This window comes from Stegastes partitus, unplaced genomic scaffold, assembly GCF_000690725.1.
Source record: "Stegastes partitus isolate 25-593 unplaced genomic scaffold, Stegastes_partitus-1.0.2 Scaffold145, whole genome shotgun sequence".
Lineage (NCBI taxonomy): Eukaryota > Metazoa > Chordata > Actinopteri > Pomacentridae > Stegastes > Stegastes partitus.
The window spans coordinates 82,628-97,735 of record NW_007577876.1 but is presented as its reverse complement, the minus strand read 5'-3'; positions in this window follow the sequence as shown (position 1 = coordinate 97,735).

Genomic DNA, 15,108 nt, shown 5'->3' with positions numbered 1-15,108 from the left:
ACTATTATTCCTGGGGTGTTCAGTGCATGGTTTTGGACCCACTGAATAATGCCACTGGCTGGGTTGTTGTGCACAAGCCCTCATCAAAAATGCCCTTTTTTCCCACCAGCAGCGCGGCTGCATGAGCGTCCAGAGCTGTGCGCTGGCTCGCTGACACACTGTACGCAGTGTGTAAAAAGCACACAAATAAAATCAATATGCAGATGAGCTGCTCCAAAGGTGATTTGCATGTGTCAAAGCCTGTAAAGACATTAAGTGAAAAAAGGTTCATGCATGAAAGCTTTTGCTCCCAAACATGAGACACTGTTCTGTCCCCCTACATCGTATTTATATTTATATGAATATAGAGGGAAGCCTGTGTGTGTTTCAAGCTGTTGCGTATTGAATGGAAGTGATGCTGTGTTTTTGCACGTGCACCGCTTTTGCTTCCAGTGAGGAGGGGGTGGGGAGGCGGGGGGGTGGGATCCGTTTGCCTTCACAAAACACACGTGAACCCACATTTATAAATAAATTCATGCTATTTATTTACCATCCACGCTGTAATTATGCACACTTACTCATTTGCTGAGCACCTCGCTGGTCCCACTGGGCCACGGCGGTCCTGAAGCTGCATCGTTTTCTCAACCAGGGCTGCTTTTTTTTTTTTGCCCCCCTATTTTAAACGGTTGCAATTACAAGTGTGCGCTTTAGGACCTGTCATCTCATTTTACAAGGTTAAGGCAAAGAGCAGGCGATAGGAAACACGACCCAGCACACACACCACCAGCTCTGCACAACGAAACTGATATTTCTTACCTCAACTTTTCTTTTTTTGTTTTTTTTGTGCTCCGTGCACACCTTGAAAATAAATGCACATCTGACACATAATGCCTTCTTTTGTGCTTTGACACAGTTCCTGACTTGAGCACTCATCACCAACACGGTCTCACGTGAAACACGGATCATTTTTTTATTTGTTTTTGCTGCTTACACAATTTCTGTGTGTGTGCTTTATTTTTATTTTTTGCACACAGGAGAGCGTTTCTCCTCTCTGTTAGTCAGCCGGCCTCGTTAGCGCTGCTGGCTGCTATGTGGAATTAGTCACTCATTATTCTCATCAGCACTGACACAAACACACAATTCACCACAACACGCATGATTTGAAGTGAAGCACTTCCTTGTTGGGAGTTTTGTAGTTTTGTGTGTGGCTGTCGCGGCGCTGCGCTCGCTGTGCTTCAGCACCACTTACAATAGCAGTGATGTGAGGTGGGCTTTGGAGGATGCTGCGGCGAGACGCTGCTGACCTCTGCTCTGATAATCCTGCCCCTGAAATACTGATTCAGAGGTGAAAACATTTCATTTCATTGTGTGTTTTAAACACTCGCTCCCTGATTGTGTTACCTGTTGTGCCGTCTCTGCGCCGTTTTCCACATAAAGTCACTGCGAAATGTAAAAACCCAGCGGTGCTTATTAGCAGATTAGGAGGCAACATTTATTCCAGCTAAATTCATTGATGTGCAGCTATAGCTGAGCAGGGTTTTGGGCTGGCGGTGGTCCTCCTACGGTACCGCCTCGGCCCCCTCTGTCTGCGGCGCCCTGTGTGTCCAGCCATTAGAGCTTTGAAGTCAGCGGTCGCTGTAATATAAATCTATTAGACTTAAAGCTGGCATAAATAATTCACCTGGACATTGATTAGCTGTCTTGCTCCCTAACATGTCATGTTAGCTGCTGAATATGACTGCTGGTATTATTAGAATGAGACTGTCTCATCGTGAAGGCTTTGATTCTCGCTGCTTTTCCCTTCACTTTCCTTCTTCTGCTCCTCGTGGCTTTGCCGATGCTGTGATATTATTCTTGGGTGTGTATCTCAACATCTGGCTCTTTAAAATTAGTTTTTTTTTTTTTTGAAAATTTATTTAAATTGAGACTTTTTCTTATTGAATCTCTAAAATATTTTGGGTCTGATTTTGTGGTTTTTCCCGTCACCTGGCTCTGATGCTGATCTGTCTGGACAGCTTCACTTGTTTCTCTGATTTTTGTTTGTGTGACTCGAGGAGAGAAAAAAATTCCTGCATGTGTCCGTTGCCATCGTTTGTCTGACCCCTGGGAGTCATAACCGGTGAGGATTTGTTTTTCCTACCACCTAACTCCAAGGAGGCTCACAATTTAGCATCATTTAGTGATTTGACATGAGGCTGTGGCCGGGCTGTGGGAGCCTTCCTGCCCCCGTCTCCCTGGAAGCCTCACACAAAGGCCTGCTGGATGGCTGGCTGCAGGTTGAATTGGAGAAGTGGCCTGGCCAGTTCACCCTGATTCTGTCTCCTTTCACTTTCTCCCCCTCCCTGTTCCCCTTTTTTTTTTTTTTTTTTGTTTTCCTGCTCCGTCTATCTCCCTGCTCCTCTCGGTCTACCTTTTGTTTCCCGCCGATGCTAACACGGGGCTTGTGGAAAAAAGGCGGCGGGTTAACTCCGGTGCTGTGGGGCTAACATCGCACCTCAACAGGTCTGGAGGCGCTGGGGTTGAGGGAGGGAGCGAGTGGGATCTGGGGCGGCCAGCTCTCCTGCATCGGGGCTGCAGGGCCGTAAATCCACTGGCTTTATTTACTGCCTCTCGGACTTATGAATGTTAAGATATTTGACGCCACCCCTGGCCCCATAATTCTCCAGGCCTGGAGACTTTTGGCGGAGGTTTTGAGTTTCGACGTATAATTACGAGTAGTTTAAAAAAGAAAAGAAAGTGGAGTGGTGGTGGAGGTGGAGGGGGGAGCATCCACTACTGTGTTTAGAGTAAAAAAAAAAAAAAAGACGCTCCCAGAAGCCGTGATGATTCTACTGGAGGACGGTGAAAAGGCTTTGTGTGCTTGAAACAAAAGCTTTTCTCCCCTTTTCCCTCTTTGTTCCGGCGTCTTGTCGGCCGGGCCGCTCGTGGTGCCGCAGATTCACCTTCCCCTAAAATAAATAAATGCACTTTGATAGGGGCCGGCTCGGTCCCTTTATCGCTCCTCATTTTAGGAAGAAATAATGAGGGATTTTCTGCTTCAGATTATTGTAATAAGTGGAGGCAACACCACCTCCTTTGTGCTGCTGCCGCGGCCTTATCGCTTATAAATGACTCAGACGGTATCTTTCCTAAACATGGCAGCATCATAAGCATAACAATGCCATATCATATGGATTATGTGTGTTGGGCTGCTGTAAATGGATTTTTTTGGCTGTGACAAGAGGAAAGATAGTTTAATGCGGATTTAAGGGATAGGGCCCACACCTTATCAAATTGGCTTTACATGTTAATGGGGCCTAATTGGTGTCCGCGGGGGGTTTGGTGGCACGACGTGGACGCATTCTGTGCCTGAAGCTGCAGAATGCGCTGGGTTTGGTTGGAAGGTTGCGATCCTTTTGTCTTGCAAATCACTTTTGTTTACAAAGTATGGCGGAAGCGGCTCGCTCGCCCTCCCACTACTCCTTCTCTTCCTCTCCCTCTCATCCGAAGCTCGCAGAGGGGAAAGAAAAGGTCCTGATTTTTTCTCTCTCCGACTCAATAAACAGTCATAAAAAGTACAATCTGCTTTGGATTTGAGGAGTTAAGTTTGAGAAAGAGGAGGGGGAGAGAGAGAGAGAGCGAGCTGGGAAGCAAAGTTTGGCACCATTAAACTAAAATTGGGGTCTGCTAGACATTAGCGGTGCACAGCGCATTCTCGGAGCTTAATTAGTCCGAACTGTAATTGTTCATGGTCTGCCAATAGGAGTAATGCTCAGGAAAAGTGGAGTTGCACTAAATCGGCCCAGGGTTTTTAAAACAATAAATCACTCGCATATTTGTGCCGTGATTCAGATGGAGGCTCGACCTCTCCCATCTCGACATGTGGTAAATTGTAAAGTCAATGAATCGCAGATGTAGGGGTGGTGGGGTGGAGGGGTGGTGGTGGTGGTGGTGAGGACTCAGAGAGAGGGAGTACAGTAAGGTTTTGTTAGCGCTGGGTGAATGAATGGAAAAGATTTGTGCAGTAAATATTTACCGAGCAGATATATATTTATGTGTATATGTATTTATTTGTGTGCTCGTGCAGCCAGCGAGGCTTAATTGTCTAATGCTGATGATGTTGGCAGGCTGAGAGCTTACGCGCTCGTCGATCTGTCACTCTGCTAGAAACACCACAGAGGCAAAAAAAAGGAGAAATCAGTTTGTGGGGTGTGTTTCTAATCAGATTTGAAACGAGTGCGAAGGGAGCCGTGGTTCCCTGGTGGCAGCGCGTGAGCCGGGTTTGGGTGTAGCAGCTGCACCGAGTCTGGTTTGGAGCTCAACCTTTTTTTTTTTTTTTTTTTAATTAAATCATTGACTTCATTGTTTTTAATGTAATAACAGCTAATCTGAGGCCTAATTTTGACTTCAGTGTAGCAGATTATGCCTGTTACTCATTAAGTCACAGCCTGGATATTTTTATTTTCCTATTTTTTGTTTTTTTATTTTAATAAGAAAAATTCTTTCAAAACGAATTAATCCATTTTGGTACCTCCTGAATCCGTCCCTGTTTCAGTCAGTGAGCCACCGCTCTGCTTTTCTCTGTCTGAGCAAAGCAAAAAAAAAAAAAAAAGGCATTAGTTAGGCAGCTGTGCACTGGGGTCCCTCTCACCCCACAGCCCCCAGTGTAGCCCCTTCCTCTCAGAGTTTACCCCCTCTCAGCCACCCCTCCTCTCCAGTGCATTTCTATAGAGCTGCACACAAAGATAGTACTGTACATCTGGAATGCAACTTGTGTCATCTGTTAAATATAGGCTAGCTGCGCTCCTGGCCCACAGGGACCGAGGCTCCCTCAAACATGGAAATTAAATTATTCTGAGTGTGTGTAGCCACCAGTTAAATGTGTATCTGCATACAGACCGTGCTACCTTGTTTTATGTCCTGCTTTTTCTTGGTGAGCATCTTGCGTTTCCTGGAATTGTTGGCAGCTTCATCTATAATATGAGAAGCTGCACAAACACATTGTTAATATGCTTTCTGACCATTTTCTTACTCTGAAGGAAATATGTGCATGTTGACATATTGAACACCAAACTTTGTGATGAACACGTGCCTGTTTTGTGAATCCTTGGAGGACAGAGCTTTGCTGTGACGTGGCCTCTTGTGCTCATGCAGGTGCTGTCGGTGATGCTTGGTAGAAAATGTGAAGCTTCCTCTGGCTGTCTCGCCACCAGAATGAACCCGCATGGAAACGTGATCCAGATTTATTGGAAGTGGCGATAAGATAATTTGAAGTGGTTGCTGGAGATTTCAGCTTTTATTGGCAGCGTTACTGCGCTGCGTCCAGCTAAAAGATAAGCTTGAAATGACTATTGATGGCATCTTTTTCCAGATATGAAGGTTGTGGCTCGGCCTAGGATTAGCTTAGTTCAAGAGATGATTACCAACATTTTTATTTTTTTTTCCAGAAAGTGTGAGAATCACAAAACTGCTGAAAATGTGATTTTGTAGGGAGGCGGTCGGAGCGTGGAGGCTGTGAATGAACCATATTTTATAGCGGTGCTTAATTGAGAAGAGGCAGTTTGTTCTGTGAAGAAGTGCTCGGGTTCGTCCAGAAATGCTTTTGGCGTGTGCATTCCTTCCCTTTGCCTGAATGTGCATATTTCTGTAAGTTCATTCATAATGGGACCCGAGCGCTGTGCAGCCAAATGAGTTCACCAGCAGCCGGGTGGGAGGGGGCCGAGGAAGGGCGGGAAATGTGTGTGTGTGTGTGTGTGTGTGTGTGTGTGAGTGAGTGTGTGTGTGTGTGTGTGTGTGTGTGTGGAGGAGGGGGGCGACGGGGGGGGGGGGGGCCCGGGGGTCGGACGCACAAAAGCCGTCTGAATAGAGCGCATAATTGCTGTTAATGCCAGGGCAATGAGAGCAGCGACAGTTCCTGGTTAGATGTCCAAACAATAGTGCCCCTAGGCTTCACATTTATCTTCCTGTTTAAAAAAAAAAAAGAAAAGCGGAGCGGGGAGGAACAGGGATTGGAGCAGGAGAGTTTCAGTTTTCAGCCACGCTTGACGAGCAGGCATGTGCTCATGTGTGGTGGTTTTTAAATAAGCCCCACTGCCACCCACCCACCCGCTCTTCTTCTCCTCCACCATTCTCCTCGTGCAAAAAAAATCCTTAAAAGTGTGGGTGAGAGGGTGACGCTGTGGCGCTGGAGGAATTCTGGCGGTGCCGACCTTCTGTTTGGATTGTGGAGTGTGTTTGGGACGGGTCAAAGTGCACCGGCGCTGACATGCTTTTGGTTGAGAAAGGAGCTTCCCCTCTCACCCCCTTCTTTTTCTTTTTTTACAACCACTGATAGGGAGTGCTTGAGTCTCCACTGGATGTGTTCTGCAGCTTGTGTGTGTGCACATGCAGGAGGAGGTGCCACACGGCCATCACAGCTCCTAATGATCACATTGGGCTGGATAATGACTAGCCGTGCCAGTGTGCAGCCAACACCTGTGGTACCAGCCAGCCTTTTTATGGATGTGGTAGAATGCCCTGGAACGTCCGACACAAGAAGAATCCCATTCATGCTAATATGTTTTTTTAAATACCCGCTCCTTTCCTCTGGTGAATCAATAATCAGACAGCAGCAGGAGGAAACACTGGCACCTTCCTCCTCAGCAGTTTGAACACAAACAAGGTTTTACGCCAGCTTGAGTTTATGCATCTTGTCACGGCTCCTACATCCTGGAATATATTCATTTTCATTATAAGATATTAACCCCGAGTATATCAAACTATTAGCATCCGCTCAGCCGCGCTCAACCTCTTCTGCAGATGTTGTTTTACAGCAGCAGTCTTGTTTTTGTGTCCAGTTGGTGTCTCCAGTCTGAATGCAGGCAGGGGAATTTCAGTATGCAGATAATCTGCTCAGACCGGCTCAGATGGGAAGGAGGCACTTGTGTGTGCTAAACACATAATGGGGGAGTTTAAGGTGATAAAACTCCCGTCAATGTATTTTTAATCTACTAATTAAACTTTTAATTGTAGCGGGATAAGCTCCAAGGGAGTGCGCGTGCGATTATGTGTGCGTTTTGGAGGCGAGGCGAAGTCCGCTAATGAGGTGATCGTCCGCTTGTTTTTGTCGTTGAAGGTGGCGGATTCATAACTGCCTGCGAAAGGTGAGGAAGGTTTTAGAGTGCAAGCAGAAATAAATTCATCTACTAATCTGAGGATTATGGTGGGATTTAAAAAAAAGAAAAAGAATAGTTGGCATGTTACTGAGAATGTGCAGCAGGCTAATAGACGGCAGCCTGGAGCAGCCTCACGTTCTCACTCCGGTTCTTTCTCTAGTTGATGAACCAATTCCAGTGGAAAACAGATTAAGAGTAAATTCCCATGTTAGCTCTTTAACCAGCTGTTAGAAACCTATTTACACACAATAATAATGCGCCTCTTACACAGAGACAGCTGTCAACTTGTGTACGCCGCGAGATAACATGTCGTGTGAACAGCTTGTCCCTCGGCACATGGCCTGCACCGAGCACACCGGCGCTGAGCTGCCCGCCATCGCCGTGGAGGTGACTGTGGACCTTAAGTTTGTGTTGTGCTTCACATTTCAGCAAAAAGAAAAATGATTGGTGACGCAGAGTTAAATTTATTGCATCTCTTTATTGGGGTTGTATTTAACAGACAGTAATTAATTCCAGGATTGCCTTTAAAATCCTGCTCGTGGACGTTATTGTAGCATGTGCTCAGCCCCTCCCCACCGCCGCCACCATCCCGCTGCGCTCCGTATTATGTATTCATTCCACTCCAGTGAGAGGCCAGTGTGTCAGCAGTGTTCAGGGTCAATTCCAAAAGTGAACAAATTGACTCATGGAAGTGAATTGTCAATTGTCTTCCTCCCTGGAGGGGTCAGAGTGAATGGAGTGCCTTGTTTGGACAACTGTCCACGAGGTGAGATGAGTGGCCTTCACCACCCAGCCAGAGGGGACGGACTGACGGACGGACAGGCAGGCAGACAGAGCGACCAAATGAAGTGGCAGACGAGCAGATAGGCCAGAGAGGGAGGAATGTGGCACTGCTGAGGTGGAAAACAATGCAATCTAGTCATTGGTTGAAATAATGACCTGCAGCTCAGTGTGGAGGCATCCTGGTGCTTGTAGTCTTTCCATAGCGGGACCGAGCCTGCGTGGGTCATTTAGTAGATCTGGGTCCAAACATGACTTGTAGGTGACTGCTGCACGCGCTCCTGAACTGGACTCACAGACTTTGGCACAGAAGGATGATTATTCTACTTCCTGGTTTTCCTACGTTTCAGGCTGATTCCAGCAGGTTTCTCCTGTCCCGGTCCCGGTCCCGGTCCCGGTCCAAATTCTGTTGCTTGTGTTTGGAACCTGCTTAAGTGGAGCAACCTCCCTCCAAGTGCTAAATTAATGACAGAAAACTCCAGAGTTTGTCTTTTGTGAATGAACCAGTAAGGCAAGATGAGCCTGTATTCATTTGTATGTCATGATTATTTATGTATATAAATGTGTGTGTGTGTGTGTGTGTGTGTGTGTGTAGGGCCCGGCTGACATATTCATGTACATGTTGTCTGATCTACGCTGATGTGAAACCCGGCTTTTACGCAGCATGATGTGATAGAATAAATGATGTTATCTCCGACTCCGGTCAGTACAGTACCGGCAGAACTCTCTGCAGCGCATGTAGCAGAGTCACCACTGAGCAGATAGTGGTGCCGAGTACAGCTTTGTCTTCATGGTGAGACGCTAAGCAGTTTGCCAAATACATTGCTGGAACGTTACTGAACAACGACTCTCTCATGTTGTCTGTTTAATATAATTAACACGTGTGTGATTAAAGAGTTCAGGCTGTCTTCCTCCCTGACATCAGCCCCAATAATCCAGCATTGATCAGGCTTTGGATATAAACTCTGCCCAATCACACTTGGCTTTTGTTAGCACAGGATAATAACACTGATCAGTAGCACCAATATTTAATTTAGCATAAGAAGATAAGAGGACTGTAAAAACTGTAGGATATGGATGTATGCTGTTGTCTGTCCCTTGGCATGCTGACTGAAGGTGAATTTCAGATATTCACAGTGAACCTGAAACCTGAAGTGCAGCAATAATGAAAGTCCGATTGGAGGCTGGCACCAGGCAGCCGGTGGCCTTTGTGTCATGTGATGCACGTCACAGTGCACTTTAGAACCAAGAGGCTCTTTATCTCCTCTTTACTGCCCCATCTATCTTTATTGGCTGCCACACTTTGCATATTTCAAATATCAATAAAGATAAATTTCCAGCTTCGTCATTATAGATGGCATCGAGCGGGGAGGATTTCAGGATGTGTCCTGTTAGCGTTGTGATGGTTTTAGCTAATCTCTCTTCCGTGGGCGGTTAGCTTGGACTATGGCAGCCGGCAATTAAGTAGCCAGCGCACGGCTCGGGAGCATTTTCTTGGAGATGAATCCAGTTTTGCATGCTTGGAAAGGCCCTTTTGTCTGCTGTGGATGACCCCTACTGCTGTAGGCCTGTATCTGTCTCTGCTCAGGCAGGCGGGCAGGCCTGCAGTGGGGATGCAGCAGCTGGCCGGGGCCCAGGCACAGGAATGCTGTGTGTGCTGTTTAAACAGTGGCTTGTCTCAGTGCAGGCCTGGAGGACTGGAGGGAAGGAAGTTGCTGCATGTTTACATAGCTGAATTGTCCGTTGGGCCCCCCCGGTGTCTAATGCACTTCTGTTCAAACATTCACAAGTGTGGAGATGACCCCCGCTGATGCCGGCGTTCACAGCTCTGCCTTCACGCCGCCGCTCTCTGCCTCAATGTGTGCGTGAACAATGAAGACTCGTAGCCACGCTGCTTTCTTTCTCACTCTGGTTGTTTGCTGCTCCGACCTGGAGGCTTGAATGATAAATGAAAAGTATTACAAGGCTCTATTCATCACACCGAGACGTAAGGGAAGGACAACAATAAGAGATGTACAGACAGATGACGAGATAGAAGGCAGCTCATTGATCTGGCCAAGGTCCTGTCCAACAAGGAGCCAGACATTGACATACGGCGAAGTCGTCAAGCTAATTGTTGTTTGAATTACCTGTTATGATCCGATGACAAATCTCTCACACTCCTGCCACCAGAGCGGAAAATGTATCCGGGGATTGGCATGATCTTTGTGAGTGTGTAAACCTGGCTTCAACAAGATGGATAAATGCAATTATTGGACAGACCTGGAGAGGAGAAAATCCATTTAAAGCCCGTAAAGCTAAGCAGGGGCCGTGGTTAATTCATTTGGCCAATTTACGGGTGATGTACGAGTGTCAGGGCACATTAGTCAGGCGGGTGTGTGTCGGCCCACTGTGGCTGGATGTCTAGTTTTTTTGGAGGAGGGGGGCCACGCGTGAAGATGCTTTTTGGTTGCAGAGCAGTCTCCTTGAGACCTGCTTCCTCACTTCCCTCCACACCCCTTGCCGTCTCAGCGGACAAAAGCAATGGAGCCTGGACATGGAAATGACAAAACGATGCACTGAGTGCACTGAGTGGGAGGGGAGCGGGATTGCTTTGCAAATGAGGTGGAGAAACGTGTCTGTGGTCTGCTGGGCAGCAGAGTGAGTACCAGCATGCTTTGCTGTACCAAGAGCTCAATCAGGTCCTGTCGGCAGCCCCACATCCTGCAAGCTAAATGACTGCTTCCTCTGTATGCAGCAGGTGCAGCCACACTGACCAGCGTGACCACCCGGCTTCTGGTTACAGACAATTCATCAAGTGGAGTCTTTATCAACATCTGAATCTCTCTGTAATTAGAAGACGTAAAGATGATGAGCAAAGAGCAAGCTGAATGAAAAGTACAGAATAAAGTGTTGCTAGAGGGTTTATGTTAATGTTTATGATGCTACGACTCATTCTGACCCCGACTGACTGTGAGACTCTCTCTGAACTCTGAAGTTTCAAAGTGAATGATAATTGCTCTGTGGTTCTGTGGTTATTCTTAGACTGTGACCAGCTCACCTGAGAAGGCTCTCCTTTTGGCTGAGCAGTGTTTGCCTCAGCCCCTGGCAGTCTCAGCTCACTGACTTTTATAATGTTGTCCTGGAAGCTCTTTGGTTTCTCGGTGCTTCCAGGTATTTTCGTCTGCCTGTCCTGTATAACGTGCACTGATTTCTGTTTATCAACTCTTGCAATGCTTTGACATTATATGGCTTCACTCTGCTTAGTCTGTTACACAGCCATTGTCTTGGCGGAGCAAAACCACTCAACGGTTACACAAGCTGAGTGGTATGCAAAAACAGTGGTTAGAGCGTAGCCGGGCGGGTGAGAGGCGTTGAGGGAAGCTTTGGTTTACAGCTTCAAGCCACAGCCTGAATCAGGGCAGGGTTTGCTATCAGACAGAGAGACACGAGAGGCTAAGACCTCTCTCACTATGATGCAGATGCTTTTTAAGTGGCTGGGATCATACTTAAGTGCCTCTTGGTTTAGTAGATTTGGACTGCCTGTGTGTGTGTGTTTGCAGTCTGTGTCAGAGAAAGTGTGCGTTAGCATATGTCACCTGACTGCCAGGCAGCCGTCCTCAGGAAACTAGAGTCAGTGTGAATGCCGAGGCTTGTCAAAGACAGGTGCCAGCTCTGCGGCCCATGCCTGCCATACAGCAGCTGGGGAAAGACTGCAAGGCTCACGGTCAAGTGTGGGCCGTTGGGAGACAGCATCAGCTAGAGTTCCCTGCCAGTGGGGGTGGACGGCCTTCCCCTGCAGTCCTGTGGCGTACGGTTGAGACGCTGCGTGTTGGCCTGTGCGTGCACCTTCTCCTGCCACAGGGTCCACCATACATTCTTTATGTGTTCCTGCCTTGGCGTCTTTGTAGGGAAGAATCTTCAGATAAGATTTACTCGTTGTACAAACACCCAATCTGATCTTGCAGTTGCATTGCACTCGCTGAGAATCAAACGCCAAATGGCATGCGACGGGCAGTTGGTGCATCTGCAGCGTTTTGAATGTTGAGCTGAGCAACAGATCTGCACACATGCTGTCATTACATCAGTGTTGATGTGAGACCACAGGAGGCATGCCACGGCTCTCACTGATAAATATACTCCGCTATGGAACATCTGTTGCCTAATTACAAAACAAAGAACAACAATGAGATGCTTTCTAGTGACTCCTGGATTTTTGATCCAGTTGTAGCTTCTTTTTAACTCCAAAGCTAATTTTAATTAACAGTATTATCATCGTGTACAAATCCCCTTCTGTAAGTGTTTTGAAAGTCTCTGACGTCCTACAACACTGTGAGCATCGTCGTATTAAACAGTCGTGCAGGTCCTCCCTGTGCAGAGCAGCGGCACAGCTGGAAGCCTCCCCGGTGCTCTGGGGGTCGTGGGTTGTGGATGTGGAGCCATGACTGTACGTCCTCTGAGCCTTCTAGGGGAAGCTTCGCGGACCCCTTTTTTAAATACGCTCGCCTTTGGGATGGCTTTAAGTCCTGACAATTGAAACTTGTGTGCTGTAAATATGCAGATCCAGTCATCGTTTTGTCCTGATCTGCTCGCTGGCCTCTCCCCAGATGCTTGGCCTCCACCACCCCTCCTCATGGGAGAACAACTGCTGGCTGCCATCTATAGGCCGGAGGAATTCCTCACCCTGACTCATAATAAAAAAAAACGTGGAAGTTTTCTATATGCTCCCACAGATCATCTTACATCAGTGGACGTGCCTCTCAGCACAACTGTTCCCAGTTAGTGGCGAGCTTCCAGACGTACTCCAGTCACCAGGAGGGCAAAGCTTTCAGCACCACGCACTACGTGGCTCGGTGCTACAGCCAGTCAACCAACCTCCTAATCTGCTTCCCTTTCTGCTGTGGTAAATTTAGATTTAAATATTGGCCTCGGCTGTACGTTATGTCGTCTCCTGGCATGGTGCATGAAGCTGTGGTTTAATACGACACCCGTAGGTGCGAGCAGGAGTTGCCCCGGCGACGCTGGAGACTTTACAGGCCGAAGCGTTTTCTGTTTTTCGGTTTGCCCGAGAACCAAGTTTTGGCAGTTAAAGTTAACGTTTGTGGTGAACCTCACACATTCAGAAATGATATCAGCGAAAGCACTTAATGCTTGACATTAATGAGTGGGGCCAGTTGTTTAGCTCTGTGGTCGTGTTAAATCATAAACAGGCTGAGAGGGGTCTCGCTAACAGCCACCAAGAGCACAAGAGCACAACTCGGACCTGAACTCGTTCCCTGGCGAGCTCGCTCAGCTATTGGAGCTTCCTGGCCAAAGACTGAGATGCTGCGGTCTGAAGCTCTGGGAAAGTCAACTTCTAATTGTTCACAGAAGCTATTGGCAGGAGGAGCTAAGAAATGATGAGTGAGGCTGGGAGCAGGATGCTGAGATGAGGCGGCTCACGGCTGCTGTTCGGGGTTTTTCAGGAGAACGGTTGAGCCCGCTGGGATTCTCCCCAACGCCAAGCTGGTCGTCCACAGAGAGAGCAACAGAACAACTCTAGAAAACCCAACTCTTTGTTTTTTGGCCGTCTTTTAAGAAACAGACACTTTCTTCACGTTTTAAATTGGCCTTGTCGTGCGGTTTCCTCGACTGGGCTGTGGGAGCCGACTGTTTCCACACAGGCCAGTGTTCTGTACCAGTTTTGGTTTGGAGAAAAATAAGGGTCTGCTTTCTCTGGCACCGATCACAGTGGTATTAAACTTCCAATTTCTCCCAAAAGCTAACACGGTCGCGCTTGTATTCTTCACGCCTTTTTGATCTCGGTCACAGTTGCTTGGCACGAGGCACATCTGCCTCTCTGTCCTGACACCGCCACGACCCTGGAGCTCCCCTCCTCCCGCCTCCATCACAAATCCAGTTTTTGCAGTGTTTTTCTGCGTGCCATATTTCAGCAAATAACATCAGTAATGATTCAATTGGGCATAAAGTAATTGAGAGGCGGCCTGCTTGCCATCTGTCTGGTGAGATTACTACTTTCTGTGTAATTAAACGTGTGACCTTGCGGCCGTGGAGGGAGGTGCCAGTGGGCAGCGCTGCCAAAGAGCCAGGCTGTCTTATTTGAAGTCAGGGGAGGCTGGCTGGGAGGGGGTAGAGTTGTTGTGCGGTTTTAAAAGTTTAGCCCAGCTGCTAAAGATAGCGCAGGCTGATGTGAGCTGAGCTTAAGTGGCACTCTTTACATGGATGCGTCCCGTGTTTGTGTGTTCACGTACGCACACACAGTCCAACGAGGCCGTGTCAAAGCCCGAGTCGCCGAGCCTCAGTCAATTTAGCGATGCCAGAGGAGCCCCGCTGAAGTCGGTGTGATCCCTGTGTGCATGCAGTGTAACCAGGAGAGGATAGAGAGGCAGGGGTCAGGGAGTGTGTGTGTGTGTGTGTGTGTGTGTGTGTGTGTGTGCTGCTGGGGTCACGATGGGCTGAATAGAGGCTGCTGTTTTAGCTCTGATTTTATGTGTGGTTTTGTTTGGACTCCTGAGGTTTGGTTTCCCTTGGACAGTGTCCAGAGACTACAAGGCCTGCTTCTCCTCAGCTCTCGTGTGAGGCCGACGTGAAGGGCCCTGCAAAGCCCCGTGATTGGATTTCAGTCCTGATCTGGTTGTTTTGCGTTGTAAACAGGACATTAAAGACAGGCGAGATGGTGAGCTAATGAGTTTTTGTGTCAGCGTGGGTCAGGCGGCGGTGGGTGTTTGTGCGGTTTTGCTCGGCTTCATCCTCCAATGTGGTGTCGCACACCCAGCGCAGAAGAGGAACTAAAACCCCCTGTCGTACCCTGATGACATACTGTACTCACACAGACACACAACTGAAAGAGACATCAGCGTGGTTTGCTCAGCGTGGGCTGGATGGTGTCTTGCAATACTTCCGCCCAGAGCTTGGGAAGAAAAAAAAAATCCCTCTTGTTCCCCCAAACAAAAATAACCATTTTAATTACTATGGTTGTGCTACGGTGCAGCCACAGCACGGCTGGTAGGACCCGGCTGAGGTGGCACCGGCCGCTGGGGATGGGGACGAGGTCTGGGCCGGCCTCCAGGGAAATTACAGGGTGGTGTGGGGGTTGAGGAGGGGGCACCGAGTCCGTCCTCCAATCCCTGCTGTCAGCCCAGAGAGCTTCTGTTTGCAGCTAGAGAGCTTCTCCTCGTTTCATCTTCACCCTCTGGAGATAATTGGACTTGTACTCTGTGTAAACATGTTTTTTTTG